The 27500-nt window shown below is 34.1% G+C and overlaps 13 non-coding genes across 13 annotated transcripts; all 13 read right to left on the minus strand.

Moving 5' to 3' along the window:
• Positions 1-2866: 2866 nt before the first annotated feature.
• On the minus strand, positions 2867-2938 carry TRNAP-UGG (transfer RNA proline (anticodon UGG)). The gene has a single exon. It is a non-coding gene; the product is annotated as a tRNA-Pro (tRNA).
• Positions 2939-4629: 1691 nt separating this feature from the next.
• Positions 4630-4701, minus strand: TRNAP-UGG (transfer RNA proline (anticodon UGG)). Its single transcript has one exon. It is a non-coding gene; the product is annotated as a tRNA-Pro (tRNA).
• Positions 4702-6351: 1650 nt separating this feature from the next.
• On the minus strand, positions 6352-6423 carry TRNAP-CGG (transfer RNA proline (anticodon UGG)). The gene has a single exon. It is a non-coding gene; the product is annotated as a tRNA-Pro (tRNA).
• Positions 6424-7821: 1398 nt separating this feature from the next.
• TRNAP-UGG (transfer RNA proline (anticodon UGG)) lies at positions 7822-7893 on the minus strand. Its single transcript has one exon. It is a non-coding gene; the product is annotated as a tRNA-Pro (tRNA).
• Positions 7894-9314: 1421 nt separating this feature from the next.
• Positions 9315-9386, minus strand: TRNAP-UGG (transfer RNA proline (anticodon UGG)). Its single transcript has one exon. It is a non-coding gene; the product is annotated as a tRNA-Pro (tRNA).
• A 3306-nt stretch (positions 9387-12692) lies between these two features.
• Positions 12693-12764, minus strand: TRNAP-UGG (transfer RNA proline (anticodon UGG)). The gene has a single exon. It is a non-coding gene; the product is annotated as a tRNA-Pro (tRNA).
• A 1569-nt stretch (positions 12765-14333) lies between these two features.
• On the minus strand, positions 14334-14405 carry TRNAP-UGG (transfer RNA proline (anticodon UGG)). Its single transcript has one exon. It is a non-coding gene; the product is annotated as a tRNA-Pro (tRNA).
• A 3248-nt stretch (positions 14406-17653) lies between these two features.
• On the minus strand, positions 17654-17725 carry TRNAP-UGG (transfer RNA proline (anticodon UGG)). The gene has a single exon. It is a non-coding gene; the product is annotated as a tRNA-Pro (tRNA).
• Positions 17726-19458: 1733 nt separating this feature from the next.
• TRNAP-UGG (transfer RNA proline (anticodon UGG)) lies at positions 19459-19530 on the minus strand. The gene has a single exon. It is a non-coding gene; the product is annotated as a tRNA-Pro (tRNA).
• Positions 19531-22020: 2490 nt separating this feature from the next.
• TRNAP-UGG (transfer RNA proline (anticodon UGG)) lies at positions 22021-22092 on the minus strand. Its single transcript has one exon. It is a non-coding gene; the product is annotated as a tRNA-Pro (tRNA).
• Positions 22093-24570: 2478 nt separating this feature from the next.
• Positions 24571-24642, minus strand: TRNAP-UGG (transfer RNA proline (anticodon UGG)). Its single transcript has one exon. It is a non-coding gene; the product is annotated as a tRNA-Pro (tRNA).
• A 1104-nt stretch (positions 24643-25746) lies between these two features.
• Positions 25747-25818, minus strand: TRNAP-AGG (transfer RNA proline (anticodon AGG)). The gene has a single exon. It is a non-coding gene; the product is annotated as a tRNA-Pro (tRNA).
• Positions 25819-26661: 843 nt separating this feature from the next.
• TRNAP-AGG (transfer RNA proline (anticodon AGG)) lies at positions 26662-26733 on the minus strand. Its single transcript has one exon. It is a non-coding gene; the product is annotated as a tRNA-Pro (tRNA).
• Positions 26734-27500: the final 767 nt, after the last annotated feature.

Below are 27500 nucleotides of genomic sequence, written 5' to 3' on the forward strand. Positions count from 1 at the left end.
ATGGCCTAACTCTTCATTGTCGAATCACACAAGATAAGGCAGACTGGGACGTTGCTTGACGGGTGGCGAGGAGGGGGGGGGGGGAGTGGGAGGTCGTGACGGAACGACGACGTGGCTCGCTTTGCTTGGGTCAGCTTGGGTCAACATTCGTGGTCGTCTTGGTTTTTCCTACCTGGATGGCCGAGGGTAGATGCAAGCCAAGCCATGCAGGCCCTCGCTTGGCTTGCGGGGTACGGTCGCCATTTTGGAAGTCAATGGCTTGCACACAGCTTTGCTTGTATGCTTACGATACTCTTTGTGTGTGTGTGTTTGTGTTTATATATATGTGTGTATGTTTGCGTTTATATATATGTGTGTGTGTTTGTGTTTATATATATGTGTGTGTTTGTGTTTATATATATATATATATGTGTGTGTGTGTGTGTGTGTGTGTGTGTGTGTGTGTGTGTGTGTGTGTGTGTGTGTGTGTGTGTGTGTGCCTATATACATGCACGCACACACGCTTATAATCAGTAATGAAAAAAATAATAATATAATAATTGCAACGTTGAAAATAACAAAGGGATCGGATAATAATGGACATCATTGCAAGAAAATCATAACTAATGTTTTTTTATTATTATTCTAGCAGCAACAATATTAGCACTGGAACAGTCGACAAGTTTGCACTGACTGACCTGTGGCTCTCTAATGCATATCAATACTTATCATCATTTATATGCTGTATTTCCCGCACTGGCTTTGTCATCAATATCACTATTATTTCATGATCATTATCATTCTACTAATATAAAGATTTTGTAATCAAGTAATATTTCTCAAAGAAGAGAAGCAGGGCCAAGACTGGATCGTGGAACATGTCTATTATCGCTTTGGGCAGGCACTAAGCTGGCTCCTTGTTAATATGCTAAATTTGAAGTCCATTAAAGTACATTGGTGGTCTTTGTGTAGTACGAGTTTTGACATCTCGGAAATATTTTAGGGTCTGTGGAGGTTTTATGCCTTGATAGAAAAGCTTCGGTGCTTCCTTCTTTCGTAAACACTTTCATTCCTTTTCCATGCACTGTGACGCTTTTAGTCCTTCTGAGAATATCTTTCCATTTAAAACTGTAGCCTATTTTTTTTCTTTTTTTTTTTTGCCTCATGAGTCATTCTCCCAGATTGCCTTCCTAAATGAGGCATTTCCCCGATGATGCCCTTTTCCAGATACTATTAAGCGTTAATAACGGGTTAACAGTCCTCGTCCGTATTCTTGGAAAAATGATGATAAGATTAAAGCAGGAATTTAAGAGCTTTGCGCATCTTTAGCTTCAAAATTGAATAAAGTGAAAAATATGTATGGAATATGGTTTGTAGAAATTTGTTTGAATAACTCTTATATTGCACATTTTCCTCTAAAGTATTAAACAAGATAATTTAAAAATCAAGGTGTAAATGTTCATATTAGATGTTATAAAGAACGCGATGACACAAATTTCAGTTTCCGTTTTTTTTTTTTTCTTCTTCTTCATCAGCCTTTTTTTCGTCTCCTTTAACAGGCCTATCTAGGCTAATATTAGAAACGGCCTGATCACATTAAACCTGTAAATCTCAACTTGGTGGTAATATGCTTGTTTTGGAGGCAGGATATTGTATCTAGTATATAATGGTAATGTTTATATTATATAGATAGATGGATAAACAAATATAGGAATCATTCATCAAATTGTATTATAAGATCAGTTACCCAGCAAGGCAGAATCAATATAAATTAAGACCATAAACTAAAGTAATCTAAAGCTAAGGCCAAATATGTCGCAGACCGTTGGTGTCTGATGGAAATGCCACAGTCAATGCGCAGGTCCAAGGTTGACGTGCCCAGTGCCTGTACAGTCATCTCACTCACCTGAACTGTCTGAACTTTTTTCGTAAACAACAGCAGATGTGTATATTGCGTATTGTGCAGTACATTTAGTTGTGCAGTTAGTTACAACCCAAAACGTTGTGAACTTGAATTACTGTATCACTGTATATTACACACACATGCTTACATAAAGACGTACATACCCATATGCATACACACATACATACATACATACTTATACACGTGTATGTACGTGTGGATGGTTATAAATACATGTTCCATAAGCCATATATATAATCTTACGTAGGTAGTGTGACAATTAAACAACTAAATTGAATCGAAGGATATAAAATAAAAGATATAGTCTTATCAGAAAATTACTATAAACTTGACAATCAGTAATATATACAGAAAACCTTATCAGAAGAGTATTATAAAATTCCCAATCAGTAATATATTTGTGTAAAACGTATTTGTGAACAATTAAGAAAGAGAATGTTTTATAACGGGGTTTGCAGTTAGTAATAACGTGAGAGAAGTCATTGCCAATAAGATAACATAATTTGACAAAAAATAATTTGAATTCATTAACCCCGAGAGTATACTGGTAAGACAGATGAAAATCAAACTTGCACGATCTTGAGTTTTTAAAAATGTATCACAACTTCCATACGCATAACACACGTATGTACATACATATACGTGTATATGTATGTAAAAAAAAATAATAATAATAAAATAAATAATAATAAAAAATAAATAAATAAATAAATATATATATATACATACATATATATATATATATATATATATATATATATATATATATATATATATATATATATATATATATATATATATATATATATATATATATATATATATATATATATATATTTCCCGCATCACAGTGTTTAGTCCGAGTACTTTAGCAAGCAAGGTGCTATTGACTGATAATTTCCTTAACTTTAAGCCGTACAACAATTTTTTTTGAATCAATGTTCATGTGGCTTCGAAAATTCTGGGCCTGACCGGGATTTGAACCCGGGACCTCTCGCACCCAAAGCGAGAATCATACCCCTAGACCATCAGGCCAATTGTGTAATCGAAAAAGTCCCTTAGCTTATTTCTTTGCTCCGTTTTTTCTGCTATTGTTAATGCCTAAAGAACATTTAAGAATCATTGACATTGCATACCACCACCATTATCATTGTTGCTATTACTATAGCTATTTTTATTATTTTATTATCATTATTGTCATCACTGTCATTGTTACCATTACCGTTTTTATTTTTATCTTTTGATTGTTATCATTATTATTATTATTGTAGAAAATATGTAAGTAACCTATTTTTGTAACTATCCACCTTGTATTATAATCTCGCTTGCCTGTGTTTATAATAAAGGAGAAATAACAATATCAATCAGAACTGTTAATCAAAAGATTTAAATGTAAAGCTCCATATATCATTGGCCGTGATTGTTTGACAGCTATGACAGTCACTCAGCAACCATGAGGCTGACGCACTCACTCCCTGCCGAGTCAGCTCAATCAGCTATGTGAATTTGCCTCACTGTTCGTAATCAGCAGCTAAGGTCTATCTAAGTGGATGTGTATGTTGCGTGTTGTGCATCATATTTAGCTGTGCGGCTTCTGTTACAGTCAGAAAGTGGAACAGTGAACTTGAGTTCACAGCATTACTGTATATTATACATGTATACATTCATACATGCATAATGTATGTATATGAACAGATACATGCGTGCACACATACATGCATGCATGTGTGTCTGTGTATATGTGTTGCTGTGTGTGCGTGCAAGGTCTATATAAGTACTTATATAGACATTGTGTGCGAGTGTGTGTATCTTGTATATATGCATGTATATATATATATATATATATATATATATATATATATATATATATATATATATATATATATATATACATATATGCATATACATGTATACACATATAATCATTCGTTTATACTTACGTGTGCATGATTATCAATACATTGTTAGGAATAGGGTAACATGCTTGATGTGCCTTATCGAAAAAGGTCCAGAACACCGTTGTAAATTGAGAAGTTTCAATGAGGCGTCCTTTTGGCGAGATAAATTGTGCAGCATATTGATAATTCTAGATAGTTGGAGCAGCATTAAACAATATAAGTAAGCAAACAATACAACTTAATAGAAGATAAGTAAATCGAATTAATAAGAAAAGGAACACTGACTCAGCGATAACGAATTGATGAAATTGAATATATGTTTGTGCGCGTGCAAACATGTGTGTTTGTGTGTGTGTGCATTAAGTGGGTGTTTGTGTGGGTGGATTAAGAAAGGATATTTTTTAAAGGGGTTAGCATTCAGTAATAAGGTAAAACTAATTTTCTGTGTTAATAAGAATGAAATAATGAGTCACGTGTAATAGATTTAGCTTTATTTGCTAACTCGAAGAGCATGATAAGAAACACCAAGATCACATCTGCACAATCATGAAATTTTAGAAATGTTTCACAACTCGTTTTAATCCCATGAGATATTCGCTACTAATGACCTTAGCTACTGACGCAATCTTAGATAATAAAAATAATCATACATAGATCACCTACATATACAATTCAAAAGCATGTATTTATGCGTGTGTAAATTTAACCAGTCGTTATGTGTGCGATCATTTCCCGTTTCATAGCATTTAGGCTTACCTCATATTATCTATACGCTGTTCTCATATGTGCAATATTCTGAATTCATTCTCATTTTTACTGGAAAATTGCGGGCCTGACCGGGATTTGAACCCGGGACCTCTCGCACCCAAAGCGAGAATCATACCCCTAGACCATCAGGCCGGTGTTAAGTAAGATTAGAAAGTCGGTCTGTCTCTAGCTCACTCGTGCACGATCAGGCTGCTAGTCATCATGGCTCTGCTCTTCCCTGCTTTCGTTAAGGCCTAAAGTGCACTATGGAATCATTTCATTTCCATGAATACTATTGTTGTTTTATGCACCTTATTATTATGAATATTATCATTATGATCGTTAGTGTTTTCACTATTATCATTATCATTATCATATTACTTTTATCAGTAACAGTACAACCATCATTCATTATTATTATCAGTACTATTCTATTATCAACATTACTCTTGTTAAACCTGTTATCATCATTACAGATATTTTTAGATATTGATGTTATCGTAATCGTGTCATATTATGATCTGAAACTACAGTTGCTGAGACACACGAAATAACAAACGTGAATTTACTCATACACATGCATACATACTCACATTCACACTGTCTACTTCAAATTCAAAACTAATTTATTACTATAAACAAATCTTTATTTCGTATAGCAAAAGAATGATTTCACACTTCATAGTTTTAACGGGACAGGTGTGTCTGGTCCAAGAACAGCAAGGGGCTTGACAACATCAAGGGGTTAATAAACTACTTTGATAGGATTTTTAGACTTTGTCATCAGCCCATTCTGAGGCTGAAGTCAAGTTCTTCCTCCGACATCCTCCTTCCTCTGAGCTGATACTAGGAATTAACTGATTACCAAAACCCGTGAATCTCAGCCCTAGAATATAATGGTAGTTTTAGTGTGTAACGGAATGTGACAGAAAAACGGATAGAGAAACTCGGAAAACCTACACACTTGGTGGTTGGATAGTGCATATATTTTACAGTGTTACTGTATAATACATATATTACATGTATTATATAATTTGCTGTATTATAAGTATAAGGGAAAATACCTCCCACATCTATTAATCAGATTACTATATGATATATGTCGCAGGTCGTGGTTGACGTGCTCATTGCCTAGTTAGTCCGCTCACTCAACTGCCTAAGGTTCTCCTTCGGCGCATTATGCAGTTTATTTAGCTGCTCGGCTTTTTGTTAAAAACAGAGGTGTAAAAAGTGAACTTGAGTTCAAAGCATTGCTAGTGACCATCATACATATATGTATACATACACGCATAACACACACGCATATACATACACATATACGAATATATACACACAGATGCATGCATGCATACATCATATATGTATACATACGTGTATGTATATAAATATATATATATAAATATAAATCAACTTTTTCATGGATACACGCGTGCCTGGTTACCAATATATATTTTGTGAATGGGATTAACATGATTTATGTAACTGTTGCGCCTTTTTGATAGTAAATGCGCATTATATTCATAATTCGAAATAGTGTAATAATTAAACAACTAAACGAATTCATCAGAAACGGAATAGAGACTCAGCGATTAGTAAGTGGATAAAGTTGATAATATATATATATATATATATATATATATATATATATATATATATAACCAGTTATTAATCAGTTTACGTAAGGTTATTTCCCGTTTCACAGCAATTAGACTTACGCATGGTTTAGTACGAAAGATGCTTTTGTCTGGTAATATCTTGTCGTCATACTTTCTTTTCTAATACTCATTCTGCGTGGAAAATGATGGGCCTGACCGGGAATTGAACCCGGGACCTCTCGCACCCGAAGCGAGAATCATACCCCTAGACCATCAGGCCGTTTAATAAATTGTAGTCTTTTTGTAGCTTATATCATAGTGCCGTTATTTTCTGGTATCGGTAATGCCTAAAAAATATTTATGAATCATTGCCATTGCATACCAATATCATTGTTGTTGCTATTACTATAACTTTTATTATCTTATCATCGCCATCATTGTTATCATTGCCATTACTATTTTCATTTTTATTGTTATTATTTTCAATGCATATATAGAATATATAAATAATATTTTTTTGTAACTAGACACCTTGTATTATAATTTCACTTGCCTGTGTTTTTAACAAAGGAAAAACAATATGAATCAAAACTGCCAATCAAAGAAACTTAAATGTAGAGCTTCATATATCGCTGGCTGTGATTGTTTGACAACTATGATACAATCAGTCACTCAGCAAACATGAGGATGACGCACTCACTGCTTGCTGAGTCAGCTCAATCAGCTATGTGAATTTGCAGCAGCTAATGTCTACCTAAGCGGATGCGTATATTGCGTGTTGTGCATCATATTTAGCTGTGCGGCTTCTGTTGCAATCAGAGATGTGGGACAGTGAATATGAGTTCACTAGAATACTGTATATCATACATGTATAATGCACATATATATGAACAAGATATATACATACATACATTTATACGTGTGTATTTATATTATATATATATGCATGCATACATATATACATATATACATATACATATACATATACATACGTGTGTATGATTTTAAGAATAGGGTAACATGCTTGATGTGCCTTATCGAAAAAGGTCCAGAACCACTGCTGTAGAGTAAGAAGCGTTCTCTTGGTGAGATAAATTGTGCAGCATACTGATACTTCTAGGGAGATAGATTAACATTAAACAATTTATGTAAAGCAAATAATACAACTTAAGAGAAGATAAGGAAATCGAATTAATAAGAAAAGGAACATTAACTCAGGTGGGGAATGGATGAAATTGAGTATATGTGTGCGTGCGTGTGCATGCGCGCGTGTGTTTGTGTGCGCGCATAAAGTGGGTGTTTGTGTGGGTGGATTAAGAAAGAATATTTTTTAAAGGGGTTAGCATTCAGAAACAAGATCACATCTGCACAATCATGAAATTTTAGAAATGATTCACATTTAAATCCCACAAGGTATTCGCCGTCTCTAATTACCTTAACTACTGACGTGGTATATAATCTAAAACAATAAAATTAATCATACATAGATCACCTACATATACAGTTCATAAACATGTATTTATGCGTGTACAAATATATCCAGTCGTTTGATATATGTACGATCATTTTACGTTTCATAGCATTTAGGCTTCCGCCGTTTAGTACCAAGTACTAAAATATGCGGAAACTCTTACCTGTTATTATCTATACGCCGTTCTCATATTTACTGGAAAATTGCGGGCCTGACCGGGATTTGAACCCGGGACCTCTCGCACCCAAAGCGAGAATCATACCCCTAGACCATCAGGCCGGTGTTAAGTAAGATTAGAAAGTCGGTCTGTCTCTAGCTCACTCGTGCACGATCCGGCTGGTAGTCGTCACAGCTCTGCTCTTCCCTGCTTCTGTGATCGTATCATATTATGAGCTGAAACTATAGTTGCTGAGACACACGAAAAACAAATTTACTCATACACATACAAACACACACACACACACATTCACACTGTTTACTCCAAATTCAAAACTATTAATGTAACACTATAAACAAATCTAGGCATTTCCCTAAGCAGCCCTGGCCGAGCAAACTACTTTATTTTGCATAACGAAAGAATGATTTCACATCTCATAGTTTTAACGGGACAGTTGCGTTAGGTTCAAGGCGGCTTCTGTTACAATTTGTTACTATCAGAAATGTGGAACAGTGAACTTGAGTTCACTGTATTACTGTATATTATACATGTATACATTCATACATGCATAATGCATATATATATATATATATATATATATATATATATATATATATATATATATATATATATATATATATGGGCAGATACATGCATGCATATATGTGTGTTTGGATGCATTTGTGTGTGCCCGCACGCGTGCGTGCGTGCGTGTGTATGTGTACCTTGTACATATGCATGCATACATATATACATTATATATGCAAATACATGCATACACATATAATCATTCGTATATACTTACGTGTGCATGATTATCAATACATTTTTAGGAATAGGGTAACATGCTTGATGCGCCTTATCGAAAAAGGTCCAGAACCACCGCTGTAAAGTAAGAAGTTTCAATGAGGCGTCCTTTTGGCGAGATAAATTGTGCAGCATATTGATAATTCTAGATAGTTGGAGCAGCATTAAACAATGTAAGTCAAGCAAACAATACAACTTAATAGAAGATAAGTAAATTGAATGAAGAAGAAAAGGAATATTGATTCAGCGATTACGAATTGATAAAACAGAATATATATGTGTGCAATGCTCGCGCGTGTGTGTGTGTGCGTGTGCATTAAATGGATGTTTGTGTGGGTGGATAAAAGGGTTAGCATTCAGTTATAAGGTAAAATTACTTTTCTGTATTGATAAGAGTGAAATAAATAGTCATGTGTAATAGATTTAGCTTTATTTGCTAACTCGAAGAGCATAATAAGAAACATCTAGATCACTTCCGCACAATCATGAGATTTTATAAATATTTCACAACTCACGTTTTAATCTTACATAAAAAATAATCATCATACTTAGATCACCTACATATACAGTTCATAAACATGTATTTATGGGAGTATAGATATATCCAGTCGTTTGATACATGTACGATCATTTTACGTTTCATAGTATTTAGGCTTCCACAGTTTAGTACTAAACTATGCGGAAACTCTTACCTGTTATTATCTATATGCCGTTCTTATTTTTACTGGAAAATTGCGGGCCTGACCGGGATTTGAACCCGGGACCTCTCGCACCCAAAGCGAGAATCATACCCCTAGACCATCAGGCCGACTTCTATGTAAGGATTAGAAAGTCGGTCTGTCTCTAGCTCACTCGTGCACGATCCGGCTGTTAGTCATCATGGCTCTGCTCTTCCCTGCTTTCGTAAAGGCCTAAATTGCACTATGGAATCATTTCATTTCCATTAATACTATTGTTGTTTTATGCATCTTATTATTATGAATATTATCATTATGATCGTTAGTGTTGTCACTATTATCATTATCATTATTATCATATTACTTTTATCAGTAGCAGTACAACCATCATTCATTATTATTATCAGTACTGTTTTACTATCATTACTGGTGTTAAACCTGTTATCATCACTACAGATATTTCTTTAATATTGATCTTATCGTAATCGTGTCATGTTATGATCTGAAACTACAGTTCCTAAGACACAAGAACAAAAGTGAATTTCTCATACACGCATGTACACACATACATTCACACCGCTTACTGCAAATTCAAAACTACTAATGTGACACTATAAACAAATCTAGGCATTTCGCTAAGCAGCCCTGGCGACCGAACAAACTACTTTATATCTCATAACGGAAGAATGACTTCACATCTCATGGTTTTAACGGGACAGGTGTGTTTGGTCCAAGAATAATACTTTCACAGCAACTGGTTCGACATCAAGGAGGTATTAAACTAAATCTTGGTAGGATTTTCAGGCTTTACCATCAGCACATTCTCATACTGAAGTGAAGCTCTTCCTCTGACATCCCCCTTCCTCTGAGCTAATACTAGGAATTAACTGATTACCAAAAACCCGTGAATCCCAGCCTGAGAATATTATGGTAGTTTTAGTGTGTAACGGAATGTGACAGAAAGGCAGATAAATTCGGAAAATCTACATACTTAGTGGTAGGATAGTGGATATATTTTACAGTGCTAATATATAAAGTATATATCAAATGTATAATATAATTTGCTATATTATCAATTCGTTTGCTTCATATGGAAAAATATTTATCACATCTATTAATCAGAGATATATGTCGCAGGTCGTGGGCGTTGACACGTATGACAGTCAATTAGCAACCCTGAGACTTACGTGTTCATTGCGTACTTAGCTCTCTCAACTGGTTAAGGTTCACCGAGGCGTATTGTGCAGTATATGTAACTGCTCAGGTTTTGTTACAAGCTGAGGTGTAAAAAGTGAACTTGAGTTTAATGTTTTGCTATTGAGCATCATACATATATGTATACATTCATACACGCATAACACAGACGCATATACACATATATACAGATGCATACATACATATATCATATATGCAGACATGTGTATATATGTATATATGTAGATATAAATGCACTAATGTGTATTCATTCATATATACACGTGTGCCGGATTATCAATACATATTTTGTGAATGGGATTAACATGCTTGATGTAATTGTTGCAAAGTAAGAGATTTCAATGAAGCGTCTTTTTGATAGTAAATGTGCATAGATAAACAATTAAACCGCTGAATTGAAGCAAATAAAATAACTTAAGAGAAGATCAGAAAAGAAATATAGACTCCGCGATTAGTAACTGATAAAGTGGATAAATTTCCCGTTTCACAGCAATTGGGCTTACGCATGGTTTAGTAAGAAAGGTGTTCTTGTCTGTTAATATCTTTACGCCATACTTTCTTTTTTCATTAATCTTCATTTTACTTGCAAAATGATGGGCCTGCCTGAGATTTAAACCCGAGAACCATACCCTTAGACCATCAGGCCGATTATATGAAAAAACTAGTCCTGTAGCTTGTATCATCGTAACATAGCTCCGTTTTTTTTTCTGTTATCGGTAATGCCTAAAGAAGATTTAGGAATGATTGCCATTGCATAACATTATTGTTGTTGCTATTACTATAGCTATTATTATTTTATTATCAACATCACTGTTATCATTGCCATTATTTTTATTGTTATCATTATCATTATTATTAATGCATAAAATATATGTAACATATATTTGTAACTATACACTTTATAGTACAACCTCATTTGCCTGTGTTTTTAATAAAGGAAAAATACGAATATCAATCAAAATTGTTAATCAAAGAAATTTAAATGTAGAGCTTCATATATCGCTGGCTGTGATTATAAGACAACTATGACACAATCAGTCACTCAGCAACCATGAGGCTGACGCACTCACTGCCTGCTGAGTCAGCTCAATCAGCTACGTGAATTTGCCTCACTGTTTGTTCGTAAAGAGCAGCTAAGGTCTACCTAAGCGGATGCGTATGTTGCGTGTTGTGCATCATATTTAGCTGTGCGGCTTCTGTTACAGTCAGGAGTGTGGAACAGTGAACTTGAGTTCACTGCATTACTGTATATTATACATGTATACATTCAAACATAATGTAAATATAATATATATATATATATATATATATATATATATATACATGAACAGATACATGCATATATGCATGTATTCATATATACATCATATATACATATACATACACATATAATAATTCGCATATACATACGTATGGATGATTATCAATACATTTTTTAGAAATAAGGTAACATGTTTGATGTGCTTTCTCGAAAAAGGTTCAGAACCACTGCTGTAGAGTAAGAAGTTTCAGTGAAGCGTCCTTTTGGCGAGATAAATTGTGTAGCATATTGATAATTCTAGATAGGTAGAGTAGCATTACACAATTTATGCAAAGCAAACAATACGACTTAAGAAGAGAAAATAAGTAATTCGAATTAAGAAAAGAGACATTGACTCAGCGGTTAGGAGTTGATGAAATTTAATATATATGTGTGCGCATGCGTGCGCAAATGTATGTGGGTGTGCGTGTGTGTGTATGCACGCATTAAGTGGGTGATTGTGTGGGTGTATAAAGAAAGAATATTTTTAAAGGGGTTAGCATTCAGTAATGAGGTAAAATAGATTTTCTGTGTTAATAAGAGTGAAAAAATTAGTCAGCTGTAATATATTTAACTAGATTTGCTAATCCGATCACACCTGCACAATCATGAAATTGTAGAAATGTTTCACAACTCACGTTTTAATCAAACAAGGCATTCGCCACTAATGACCTTAGCTGCTAACGGGGTAGATGATCTTAAATAATGAAATTAATCATAGATAGATCACCTACATATACAGTTCAAAGGCATGTATTTATGCTTGTGGAAATATAATCAGTCGTTTGATATATGTAAGATCATTTTCCGATTCATAGCATTTACGCTTTCGCAGTTTAGTACCAAATACCAAACTATTTGGAAGCTTATCTATACACCGAACAATTTTCTGAATTAATTCTCATTTTTACTGGAAAATTGCGGGCCTGACCGGGATTTGAACCCGGGACCTCTCGCACCCAAAGCGAGAATCATACCCCTAGACCATCAGGCCGATTATATTTTATATCAGTCCTTTTGTAGATTATATGATAGCTCCATTTTTTCTGTTATCGGTAATGCCTACAAAGCATTTATGAATCATTGCCATTGCATACCATTATTATTATTGTTATTACTATTACATTGTAATTATTGCCATTTTTATTTATATTATTATTAATGCATAAAATCTATAAGTAACATATTTTTGTAACTATACACCTTGCATTATAATTTCACTTGCCTATGTTTTTAATAAAGGAGAAAGAAGAATATCAATCAAAACTGTTAATCAAAGAATTTTAAATGTAGAGCTTCATATGCCGTAGGCTGGGATTGTCTGACAACTAAGACACAATCAGTCACTCAGCAACCATGAGGCTGACGCACTCACTGCCTGCTGAGTCAGCTCAATCAGCTACGTGAATTTGCCTCATTGTTAGCTCGTAAAGAGCAGCTAAGGTCTACCTAAGCGGATGCGTATGTTGCGTGTTGTGCATCATATTTAGCTGTGCGGCTTCTGTTACAGTCAGGAGTGTGGAACAGTGAACTTGAGTTCACTGCATTACTATATATCATGCATGTATATATTCATACATGTATAATGCACATATATATGAATAAATACATGCATATTTACATTTATGCGTGTGTATTTCTATATATATATATATATATATATATATATATATGCATGCATACATATATACATTATATATACATATACATATACATACATACATACATAATCATTCGTATATACATACGTGTGTATGATTATCAATACATTTTTAGGAATAGGGTAATATGCTTCATGTGCCTTATCGAAAAAGATCCAGAACCACTTCTATAGAGTAAGAAGCGTCCTTTTGGTGAGATAAATTGTGCAGCATATTGATACTTCTAGACAGATAGAGCAACGTTAAGCAATTTATGTAAAGCAAATAATACAACTTAAGAGAAGATAAGGAAATCCAATTAATAAGAAAAGGAACATTGACTCAGCGATGAGGAATTGAGGAATTTATATATGTGTGTGTGCATGTGCGCTTGTGTTTGTGTGCGCGCATAAAGTGGGTGTTTGTGTGGGTGGATTAAGAAAGAATATTTCTTTGAAGGGGTTAGCATTCAGTAATAAGGTAAAAGTAGTTTTTTGCGTTGATAAGAGTAAAATCATTATTAAGGAGTATTATATTTAGCTAGATTTGCTAACCCGAAGAGCATGATAAGAAACAAGATCACATCTGCACAATCATGAAATTTTAGAAATGTTTCACAACTCACATTTAAATCCCACAAGGTATTCGCCGCCGCTAATTACCTTAACTACTGATGCGATATATAATCTTAAATAATAAAATTGATCATACATAGATCACCTACATAAACAGTTCATAAACATGTATTTATGCGTGTACAAATATATCCAGTCGTTTGATACATGTACGATCATTTTACGTTTCATAGTATTTAGGCTTCCGCAGTTTAGTACTAAACTATGCGGAAACTCTTACCTGTTATTATCTATACGCCGTTCTCATATGTGCAATTTTCTGAATTCTCATTTGTACTGGAAAATTGCGGGCCTGACCGGGATTTGAACCCGGGACCTCTCGCACCCAAAGCGAGAATCATACCCCTAGACCATCAGGCCGGTTTCTAAGTAAAGATTAGAAAGTCGGTCTGTCTCTAGCTCACTCGTGCACGATCAGGCTGCTAGTCATCATGGCTCTGCTCTTCCCTGCTTTCGTTAAGGCCTAAAGTGCATTATGGCATCATTTCATTTCCATTAACATTATTGTTGTTTTATGCAGATTATTATTATGATTCTTATCATTAGGATCATTACTATTGCTATCACTATTAAAATTATACCATCATATTATTTTTATCACTAGCATTTATTATTACTATCATTTCTATTCTATTATTATCATTACTGTTATTAAACCTGTTATCATTACTACAGTTAATATTTTTTAAATATTGATGTTATCGTGATCGTATCATGTTATGATGTGAAACTGCAGTTGCTGAGACACACGAAAGAACAAAGGTGAATTTACTCATGCACACACACATAATCACATTCACACCGCCTACTGCAAATTCAAAACTACTAATGTAACACTATAAACAAATCCAGGCATTTCGCTAAGCAACCCCGACCGAACAAACTACTTTATATCTCGTAACGGAATAATGACTTCACATCTCATGGTTTTAACGGGACAGGTGTGTTTGGTCCAAGAATATCACTTTCACAGCAACTGGCTCGACAACATCAAGGAGGTATTAAACTAAACCTTGGTAGGATTTTTAGGCTTTACCATCAGCACATTCTCATGCTGAAGTGAAGCTCTTCCTCCGACATCCCCCTTCCTCTGAGCTGATACTAGGAATGAACTGATTACCAAAAACCCGTGAATCCCAGCCCGAGAATATTATGGTAGTTTTAGTGTGTAACGGAATGTGATAGAAAAGCAGATAGAGAAACTCGGAAAACCTACACACTTGGTGGCAGGATTGTGTATATATTTTACAGTGCTAATATATAAAGTATATATTAAATGTATAATATAATTTGCTATATTATCAATTCGTTTGCTTCATATAGAAAAATATTTATCACATCTATTAATCAGAGATATATGTCGCAGGTCGTGGGTGTTGACACGTATGACAGTCAATTAGCAACCCTGAGACTGACGTGTTCATTGCGTACTTAGCTCTCTCAACTGGTTAAGATTCTCCTAGGCGTATTGTGCAGTATATGTAACTGCTCAGGTTTTGTTACAAGCTGAGGTGTAAAAAGTGAACTTGAGTTTAATGTTTTGCTATTGAGCATCATACATATATGTATACATTCATACACGCACAACACAGACGCATATATACATATACAGATGCATACATACATATATCATATATGCAGACATGTGTATATATGTATATATGTAGATATAAATGCACTAATGTATATTCATTCATATATACACGTGTTTCGGATTATCAATACATATTTTGAGAATGGGATTAACATGCTTGATGTAATTGTTGCAAAGTAAGAGATTTCAATGAAGCGTCTTTTTGATAGTAAATGTGCATAGATAGAGTAACAATTAAACCGCTGAATTGAAGCAAATAAAATCATTAATAAAAGATTAGAAAAGAAATATAGACTCCGCGATTAGTAACTGATAAAGTTGATAAATTTCCCGTTTCACAGCAATTGGGCTTACGCATGGTTTAGTAAGAATAGTGTTCTTGTCTGTTAATACCTTTACGCCATACTTCTTTGTTTTATTAATCCTCATTTTGCTTGCAAATTGATGGGCCTGCTTGGGATTTAAACCCGAGAATCATATCCTTAGACCATCAGGCCGATTATGAAAAAAATAAAAAAAATAAATAGTCCTGCACCTTGTATCATAGTAACATTGCTCCGTTTTTTCTGTTATCGGTAATGCCTAAAGAACATTTAGGAATGATTGCCACTGCATAACATTATTGTTATTACTATAGCTATTATTGTGTTATTATCAACATCACTGTTATCATTGCCATTATTTTTATTGTTATTATCTTTATTATTAATGCATTAAATATATGTAACATATATTTGTAACTATACACTTTATAGTACCTCATTTGCCTGTGTTTTTAATAAAGGAAAAATACGAATATCAATCAAAATTGTTAATCAAAGAAATTTAAATGTAGAGCTTCATTTATCGCTGGCTGTGATTATAAGACAACTATGACACAATCAGTCACTCAGCAACCATGAGGCTGACGCACTCACTGCCTGCTGAGTCAGCTCAATCAGCTGCCTGAATTTGCCTCACTGTTTGCTCGTAAAGAGCAGCTAAGGTCTACCTAAGCGGATGCGTATGTTGCGTGTTGTGCATCATACTTAGCTGTGCGGCTTCGGTTACAGTCAGGAGTGTGGAACAGTGAACTTAAGTTCACTGCATTACTGTATATCATACATGAATAATGCATATATATATGAACAGATATATACATTTATACGTGTGTATTTATATATATATATATATATATATATATATATATGAACAGATACATACATGCATGTATACGTGCACACATACATCTATGTATATGTGTGCATATATATATACATATATATATACATATATATATGTATATATATATATATTAATCCCAGCTACTGACACGGTAGAAGATTTTGAATTATAAAATTAACCGTACATACAATACAAACGCTTGTATTTATGCGTTGCAATTATAACCAGTCGTTTGATACGTGTACGATCATTTTCCGTAACATAGCATTTGGGCTTCCGCAGTTTAATACCAAGTACCAAATTATGCGAAAGCTCTTGCCTATTGATATCTGTACGCTGTGCAATTTTCTAAATTCATTCTCATTTTATTAATACATATTTTGTGAATGGGATTAACATGCCTTATGTAACTGTTGAAGAGTAAGAGATTTTAATGAAGCGTCATTTCAATAATATGCTGTGCAGTATATTCATAATTCTAGATAGAGTAACAATTACGCAAATAAATTGAAGCAAATAAAATAACTTACGAGATCAGAAAAGGAATATAGACTCCGCGATTAGCAATTGATAAAGTTGATGAAAAATTATAGTTCACTGCATTAATGTATGTTATACATGTATACATTCGAACATGCATAATGTATGCATATATATATATATATATATATATATATATATATATATATATATATATATATATATAGCCAGTTATTAATCAGTTTATATGTTTTTTTTCCGTTTCACGGCAATTGGGCTTACGCATGGTTTAGTACAAAAGGTGCTTTTCTCTGTTAATATCTTTACGCCATACTTTTTTTTATATATATAATTTTGCTTGGAAAATGACGGGCCTGACCGGGATTTGAACCCGGGACCTCTCGCACCCAAAGCGAGAATCATACCCCTAAACCATCAGGCCGGTTTCTAAGTAAGATTAGAAAGTCGGTCTGTCTCTAGGTCACTCGTGCACGATCAGGCTGCTAGTCATCATAGCTCTGGTCTTCCCTGCTTTTGTTAAGACCTAAAGAACATTATTGTTGTACTATGCATCTTATTATTCTGAATATTATAGTTATGATCATTACTATTGCTATCACTATTATTATTATTATTAATTATCATATTACTTTTATCAGTAGCAATGTAACATTTATTATTACTATCATTACTATTCAATTAGCCCCATTACTGTTGTTAAACCTGTTATCATCACTACAGCTATTTTTTAATATTGATGTTATCGTCATATGATATCAAACTACAGTTGCTGAGACACACGAAAGAACAAAGGTGAATTTACCCATACACACACACACACATGTTCACATTCACGCTGTCTACTGCAAATTCAAAACGGCTAATGTGACACTATAAACAAGCCCAGGCATTTCGCAAACTACCTGATTTTGCATAACGAAAGAATGATTTCACATACCATATGTATAATCTTAACGGGACAAGTGTGTTTGGTCCAAGAACTAGCTTGACAGCATCAAGGAGATAATAAACTACACTTTGATATGATTAAGTTTTGTCATCAGTACATTCTCATACTGAAGTGAAGATCCTACGTCATTTTTTCCTCCTGAGAAGAGCTAGGGAGAACTGATCACTTTAAACCCGTGAATTTCAACCTGGTAGTAACATGGTAACATGGCAGTTTTGGTGTTTAACGGAATGTTGTCAGAAAAAAAAAACAGGTAGAGAAACTCGGAAAACCTGGACGCTTGGTGGTAGGATAGTTTGTATGTTTTACAGTGGTAATATATAAAACATATATTACATGTATTATACAACTTGCTGTATTAAAAACTTGGTTACCTGATAAGGAAAAACCTATCAGTTAAATCTATTAATCAGAATAATCTAAAGATATATGCCGCAGGTCGTGGGTGTTAACACGTATGAGACAGTCAGTCAGCAATCCTGAGAATGACGCTCATTGCCTGCTTAGTCAGCTTACTCAACTGCCTGACCCTACGTCACTCTTCGTAAGCACCAGCTAAGCTCTGCTTAAGCTTTACTTAAAACTTTTCTTTCGAGCAGCGATGTAGATGTGAACTTGAGTTCATTGTATTTCTGTTTACACACATACACACACACAAACACACACACACACACACACACACACACACACACACACACACACACACACACACACACACACACACATATATATATATATATATATATATATATATATATATATATATATATATATATATATATATATAATATATATATATATAATATATATATATATACACACAAATGAATATTCATTCATATATACACTTGTGTGCAGGATGATTGTTTTGTTTGTTTTTTTATTTGTGTGTGTGTGTGTGTGAATGAGATTAACATGCGTGATAGATTGCAGCACGTTCATAATTCTAGATGGAGTAACAATTAATCAACTAAATCGAAGAAAATAATACAACCTAAGAGAATTTGATTTAATTAGAAAAGGAAAATCGACTTACCAATCAATAGCTGATAAAGCTGAAACTGATCAATTTACGTAAGGTAAATTGAATTTTCACAGCATCAAAGTTCCGTATTGTTTAGTACGGAAGGTACCTTTGTTTCTTAATTGCTTAATATCATTACGTCTCACATCGTTTTTATTTTTCATTTTGACTGGAAAATGACGGGCCTGACCGGGATTTGAACCCGGGACCTCTCGCACCCAAAGCGAGAATCATACCCCTAGACCATCAGGCCGGTGCTAGTGGAATGATTAGAAAGTCGGTCCGTCTCTAGCTTGGTCATAACGAATCCAGCTGCCAGTCTATAGCTCCGCTCTTCCCTGCAAGCGTTATGGTCTAAAGAGCATTATGGAATCATTATCATTTCATTATTTTTGTTGCTCATATATTATGGTTATAATTACTGTCATTATGTATTGTTATTTGTAGTATCATTGGTATTAGGGGCCGGGGACAATTGTCCCCTATGCCCCTTTATAAATCTGCCCTTGATTATAAGGTGTATGCATGATTTTAATGAATTGCAATCACTAGGAGAATGGATACTCAGAAACCACAATTACTGAGAAACGCGAGAGGACAGGGGAGCACGCGCACGCGCACACACACACACGCACAGTAAGTCTCTTAGATCCACTGCAAATTTAAAACTACCAATGTAAAACTATAAACCATTGTTGGTATTTCGCAAAGAAACCAAGAAGACAAGAAACTACATATGATTTTTAATTTATTTCTTTATTAGCACATACTCATTCAGAAGTGAAGATCCTCCGCCATGCTATTTCCTCTGAGCTGATATTAGGAATGGACAAATATCAACAAACCTTGGGATTATCTGCAGTTTTGGTGGATACCGGACAGATGGCAGAGGAAAAGTAGAGAGAGACAGGGGAAACTCACTTGACGGCAGGATATTATTTATATTATATAATCGTAATGTACAAATAAATAAATATATGTGAGTGTGTGTGTAATATAAATGTAAATGTCGCAGTCCGTGAGTGTTTGACACGTATGACAAAGGCAATTCCTCGGTAACCCTTAGGGAGACGGGCTTAGTGCCTGCTTAGCTCACTCGCCTGCCTGACCCTGCCTCCCTGTTTCTTCGTAAACAGCAGCTAAGGTCTACCTTAACCGATTTGCGTATTGCGTAATGCGCTCTATATTTAGCTGCGCGTCTTCTGTTACAAGCAGAGGTGCAGAACAGTGAGCCCGAGTTCACTGCATTACTCTATATCATAAATGTATATATTCATACATGTTTAATACATGCGTATATTCATGAATATTTTCATGCATACACAGATACATGCATGTATATAGATACATTATGTATGCATATACATACATGCAAACATTTATGCAATGTATTTCATATATGTATACGTGTTCCTGATCATCAATACACGATGATAGGATAGTGTAATCGGCCGATTTCAAACGATTAGAAAGTCGGTCTCTAGCTCACTCATGCACGATCCGGCTGCCAGTCATAATAGCTCTGCTCTTCCCTGCTACCGCTAAAGGATAAAGAGCGTTGTGGAATCACCGTTTGTCATTTCATTATCATTATTGTTTACATATTTGTTATCTTTATAATTGCTACCATTATCATTATTTGTTTTATTATTAAAATATTGAATATTAAATTTAAATGTAAGCAATCTTAAAAAGAAAGGAAAACTGGGCTAAGAATCCCTGCTAAGGAAATATGAAATATATCGATCAATCTCGGTAATCTAAAAATATAGTTACGTATATAGCAGGCCGTAGATGTTTGACATGTATGGCAGAGTCAGTCACTCAGCAACTCTGAGGCTGACGCGATCAGGACCTGCTTAGTCAGCTCACTCCACTGCCTGACGCTGCTTCAATGTTTCTTCGAAGACAACAGCTAAAATTTACCTAAGCCGATGTGTTTAATGTGTATTGTGCAGTATATTTCGCTGTGTAGCTGCTATTGTAACACGAATTAGAGAATAGCGAACTTGAGTAAACTGTATTATTGTGTATTATACATGTAAGTTTATACGTATACATATATTCATACATACCTACTTACATACATACACATGCATACCATAAATGCATACATATATACTTATTAACATACATAAAAGCATACATACACATATAGGTTTAAAGGGGATGTGCATGATTAAGAATGCATATCGATAATAGGGTTAACATGTTTGATGTGCCTTATCAATTTAGGTAACAAGCCAAAAACGGCGAGAATGACTTGTGTAGAGTAAAGAAAAAATCAATGAAGCTTCCAGTTGGTGCAATGTATTGTGCAGCACATTTATAATCATAGAGTGACAGTCAAACAATTGAAGTAAGGTGAAGGATACAACCTAAGAGAAAATAAGAAATAATACTAGGCAGAATGTAGACTCTGCTATTAGTTACTGATATAGGTGAGTGGAACATATTTGGATGATTAAGAAACATCGAAATCAAACTTGCCCAATTCTGCAATCACATAGATTTTCACAATTCACATGCGTATATCAGTTGTATGTACATGGATATTATTACATGTGAATATAGCTACTTGCTGATAGCCGATATATCTAACGTTATTTCCCGTTTCAAAGCGTTTAAGCTTCTGTATATATAGTTCAGTAGGCTAGGATCTCTTGTCTGTTAAAATCATCACTTTCACAACCTTAATCCGTGCAATTTTCTCGATAATTTTTAGTTTCGAATGGAAAATGACGGGCCTGACCGGGATTTGAACCCGGGACCTCTCGCACCCAAAGCGAGAATCATACCCCTAGACCATCAGGCCGGTGTCAGGAAAATAATTAGAAAGTCGGTCTGTTTCTGGCTTGCTCATAACGAATCCAGCTGCCAGTCTATAGCTCCGCTCTTCCCTGCTGCCGTTATGGCCTAAATAGCATTGTGGAATCGTTGTCATTCCATTATCATTATTGTTGTGGTTATAATTACTGTCATTATCAATATTGTTATTTGTATTATCATTGGTATTGGGGGCCTGGGACAATTGTCCCCTATGCCCCTTTATAAATTTGTCCTTGATTATAAGGTGTATGCAACATGATTTTAATGAATTGCGATCATTAGAAGAATGGTTACTCAGAAACCACAATTACTGAGAAACGCGAGAGAACAGGGGAGCACGCGCACACACACGCGCACAGTAAGTCTCTTAGATCCACTGCAAATTTAAAACTACCAATGTAAAACCATAAACAATTGTTGGTATTTCGCAAAGAAACCAAGAAGACAAGAAAGTACAAATGATTTTTAATTGATTTTTTTTTATTTTTTATTAGCACATATTCAGAAGTGAAGATCTTCCTCCGCCATCCCATTTCATCTCAACAAATCTCAACAAACCTTGGGATTATCTGCAGTTTTGGTGGATACCGGACAGATGGCAGAAGAAAAGTAGAGACAGGGGAAACTCACTTGACGGCAGGATATTATTTTGACTATATAATCGTAATGTACAAATAAATAAATATATGTGAGTGTGTGTAATATAAATGTAAATATCGCAGTCCGAGAGTGTTTGACACGTATGACAAAGGCAATTCCTCGGTAACCCTTAGGGAGACGGGCTTAGTGCCTGCTTAGCTCACTCGCCTGCCTGACCCTGCCTCACTGTTTCTTCGTAAACAGCAGCTAAGGTCTACCTTAACCGATTTGCGTATTGCGTAATGCGCTCTATATTTAGCTGCGCGTCTTCTGTTACAAGAAGGAGGTCCAGAACAGTGAGCCCGAGTTCACTGCATTACTCTAAATCATAAATACATGTATATATTCATACATGTTTAATACATGCGTATATTCATGAATATTTTCATGCATACACAGATGCATGCATGTATATAGATACATTATGTATGCATATACATACATACAAACATTTTTGCAATGTATTTCATATATGTACACGTGTTCATGTTTATCAATACACGGTGGTAGGATAGTGTAATCGGCCGATTTCAGACGATTAGAAAGTCGGTCTCTAGCTCACTCATGCACGATCCGGCTGCCAGTCATAATAGCTCTGCTCTTCCCTGCTACCGCTAAAGGATAAAGAACGTTGTTGAATCACTGTTTGTCATTTCATTATCATCATTATTGTTTACATATTTGTTATCTTTATAATTACTACCATTAACATTATTTGTTTTGTTATTAAGATATTAAATATTAAATTTGAATGTAAGCAATCTTAAAAAGAAAGGAAAACTGGGCTAAGAATCCCTGCTAAGGAAATATGAAATATATCAATCAATCTTGGTAATCTAAAAATATAGTTACGTATATAGCAGACCGTAGATGTTTGACATGTATGGCAGAGTCAGTCACTCAGCAACTCTGAGGCTGACGCGATCAGGACCTGCTTAGTCAGCTCACTCCACTGCCTGACGCTGCTTCAATGTTTCTTCGAAGACAACAGCTAAGATTTACCTAAGCCGATGTGTTTAATGTGTATTGTGCAGCATATTTCGCTGTGTAGCTGCGATTGTAACACGAATTAGAGAATAGCGCACTTGAGTAAACTGTATTATTGTGTATTATACATATAAGTTTATACGTATACATATATTCATACATACCTACTTACGTACATACACATGCATACCATAAATGCATACATATATATACTTATCAACATACATAAAAGCATACATACATATATAGGTTTAAAGGGGATGTGCATGATTAAGAATGCATATCGATAATAGGGTTAACATGTTTGATGTGCCTTATCAATTTAGGTAACAAGCCAAAAACGGCGAGAATGACTTGTGTAGAGTAAAGAAAAAAAAATCAATGAAGCTTCCAGTTGGTGCAATGTATTGTGCAGCACATTTATAATCATAGAATGACAGTCAAACAATTGAAGTAAGGTGAAGGATACAACCTAAGAGAAGATAAGAAATAATACTAGGCAGAATGTAGACTCTGCTAATAGCTATTGATATAGGTGAGTGAAGCATATTCGGATGATTAAGAAACATCAAAAGCAAACTTGCCCAATCCTGAATTCTCAGAAATTTTTCACAATTCACATGCGTATATCAGTTGTATGTACATGGATATTATTACATGTGAAGATAGCTACTTGCTGATGGCCGATATATCTAACAATATTTCCCGTTTCAAAGCGTTTAAGCTTCTGTATATATAGTTCAGTATACTAGGATCTCTTGTCTGCTAAAATCATCACTTTCATAGCCTTAATCCGTGCAATTTTCTCGATAAATTTTAGTTTTCACTGAAAAATGATGGGCCTGACCGGGATTTGAACCCGGGACCTCTCGCACCCAAAGCGAGAATCATACCCCTAGACCATCAGGCCGGTGCTTAAATTGGGGGTAGAAAGTTTATAAATTTTCTCTTCCACTCTCCAGATGTCGCTTATCATATCTCTGATCTTACCTGTTACCGGTACGATATAAAAACATAGAACTGTTACTTTGTATTATAGCATGATAACCCTTATGGTTATTATTATATTATTATTAACATTATCATCATCATTATCATTATAATTATCGTTGGCATAATCACTATCATGAATATTTTTATTGTTATCATCATTTTCATAATCATTATTATTATCATTTTCATAATTACTCTCATAATCATTATGACTTATTATTATCATTATCATTATTATCATTATCATTATTATTATTACATACTTATTGATAAATTTACCATTAGCAGTAGTAGCTTTATCTATATTATCATTATTATTACTATTACGGTCAATATTATTGTTATCATCCTCATTATCATTATCATTACTATTATCTTTTTATTATTACTATTATTACTATGATTATTATTATTATGAATGTTATTATCATTATCATTGTCATTATCATCACTATCATTATTTGCATTATCATCATAATTTTCATTATCATAATTATCATCATCATTGTTATAATTACTCTTATTATCATTATTACTATTATTATTATTATTGTTATTATTATCCTCATCATCATTTTTATGCTTATCATTATTATTGCCATCATCATTAGCAATGATAATAATATCATTATTGTTATTGATATCATTATTATCATTATTATTATCATTATTACTCATTATTATCATATTATCATCATATTATCATTATCATCGTCATTCTTGTTATGATCATCATTTTGTTACCATTACTAGGGTTCAAATTACTAATCTTATTTTCATAATTGTTATCATTATCATTATCGCGCATAGCGTATAGTCACATATTTGTTTACGTGTAAATGTAACATATATATAAATGTATATCAGCATATTTATAATGAACTCATTGTCATCTGTTCAATAAATTCTGCCATTTCATCTAATCTACTACTGTCTAGTACATTAGTGTTTCCTACATGTCTACACGTAGTAAATACTAACTTCCCCGTTATTTGATTTACCTAATTACCGGGAAAATTGAGGGCCTGACCGGGATTTGAACCCGGGACCTCTCGCACCCTAAGCGAGAATCATACCCCTAGACCATCAGGCCGGTTAGAAAGCAATAGCAGGAAGTCGGTTTGTGGCTTCCTCACTCACGCATGCTGCAGCTGTCGGTTGTCTTGACTCTGCTTGTTCTTCTTACTTGGCAAGAGGGTTTTTGTTTTTCGAGTCTGTCATTGTAATATATTCATTGTTGAGACTTATTGCTGTTATTGTTATCAGGATAATTATTGTTTTTTGTGGTTGTTATTATCATTATCATTATTAATATCATTATCATTATCACTATCACTATCAAGTATCAATATTACCATCATTCATAGCAGTAATCCAATTATGATAAAACGATAATGATTACGAATACTAAATTATTGCTACTAACATCATTAACCCATTTATTATTACTTTTGTTAAAACTACTGCTACTGTTGTGTTCTTATTGCAATTTTACCACGACCACCGAAAGGCAAGGATACGCACACTACCTGGCTACTTATTTTGCCTTGTGTATATATATATATGTGTGTATGTGTGTGTGTGTGTAATCTATAAATGTAGGCACACATACACACACATGTGCGGATGTGTGTAAACGCTGTATACATGACCCCATTTTTCTTTATAAGTCTATCTGCTCACCCGAGTGTTGATTAATCCCAGAAAAAACGTATCATGATATGAATATCACCACACAACCTGTTATCATTTGCTTTTAAATCGACTCGCAGATAAACTAAGTTACAATACGTTTTCGCTACACTTAGCCTATTACCTTTCGTAAAATACACATCATTTCTTCCCTCAATATCAGTTTCCCACTTCTACATTCTGAAGTCTTTGAGCTCTATCAATGCTCACTATCATCAGATAAAGAGAAAAACCATATGTTTTTGGGCCTGACCGGGATTTGAACCCGGGACCTCTCGCACCCTAAGCGAGAATCATACCCCTAGACCATCAGGCCGCTGAACAATTTTGCGTTATTTGAACAAAATAATGATACTTCTAGAATGAAATCTTGCTTTGTGGACTATTAGGTTTGTGGTGGCGTCTTAGCTCCGCCCACTTCCTTCTTTCTTTTCTTGTTTCTGTATAATATGGGAAAATTGCTATTACTGTCACTGTTGTCAATATCATCATTTACTGTTTCTTTTCCTGTTATTGATTGTTGTCTTATTATCTTTATAATAGCATGATAAAAATCATGAGTGATAAGAGTAATGATAATAATGAAAATAATGATAACGATGGTAATGGTAATAATAATTATGATAGTAATAATGTAAATAATAGAAACAATAACAATAAAAATTATAATACTTATGATAAATATGATAATGAATAGTATTGATAATGGTCATCATTCTTATAATAATATTGAAAGTAAAAGAACGATCGTAATATTAATAACAATAGTATTGATAATAATAAGGATGAAAATCATAATAATGATGATATTGATATTAGTAATAAAAATGATATTAAAACCACTACTTCCTCCCTCCTCCTCCTATTACTACAACCACTACAATAGCTATGAATAATAAAAATAAGAATGATGATAAAGCTGATTATATTAGTCATCATTATTATCACCATTGCTTTTTTGTTATTATCATTACCATTATTATTGTTATTGTTGTTGTTTTGTTGTTATTATTCTTACTCTTATTATCACTATCATTATCATTATCCTTTCTCTAATGATTATATCAATATATATATATATAT

This window comes from Penaeus vannamei, chromosome 2, assembly GCF_042767895.1.
Source record: "Penaeus vannamei isolate JL-2024 chromosome 2, ASM4276789v1, whole genome shotgun sequence".
NCBI classification, from domain to species: Eukaryota; Metazoa; Arthropoda; class Malacostraca; order Decapoda; family Penaeidae; genus Penaeus; species Penaeus vannamei.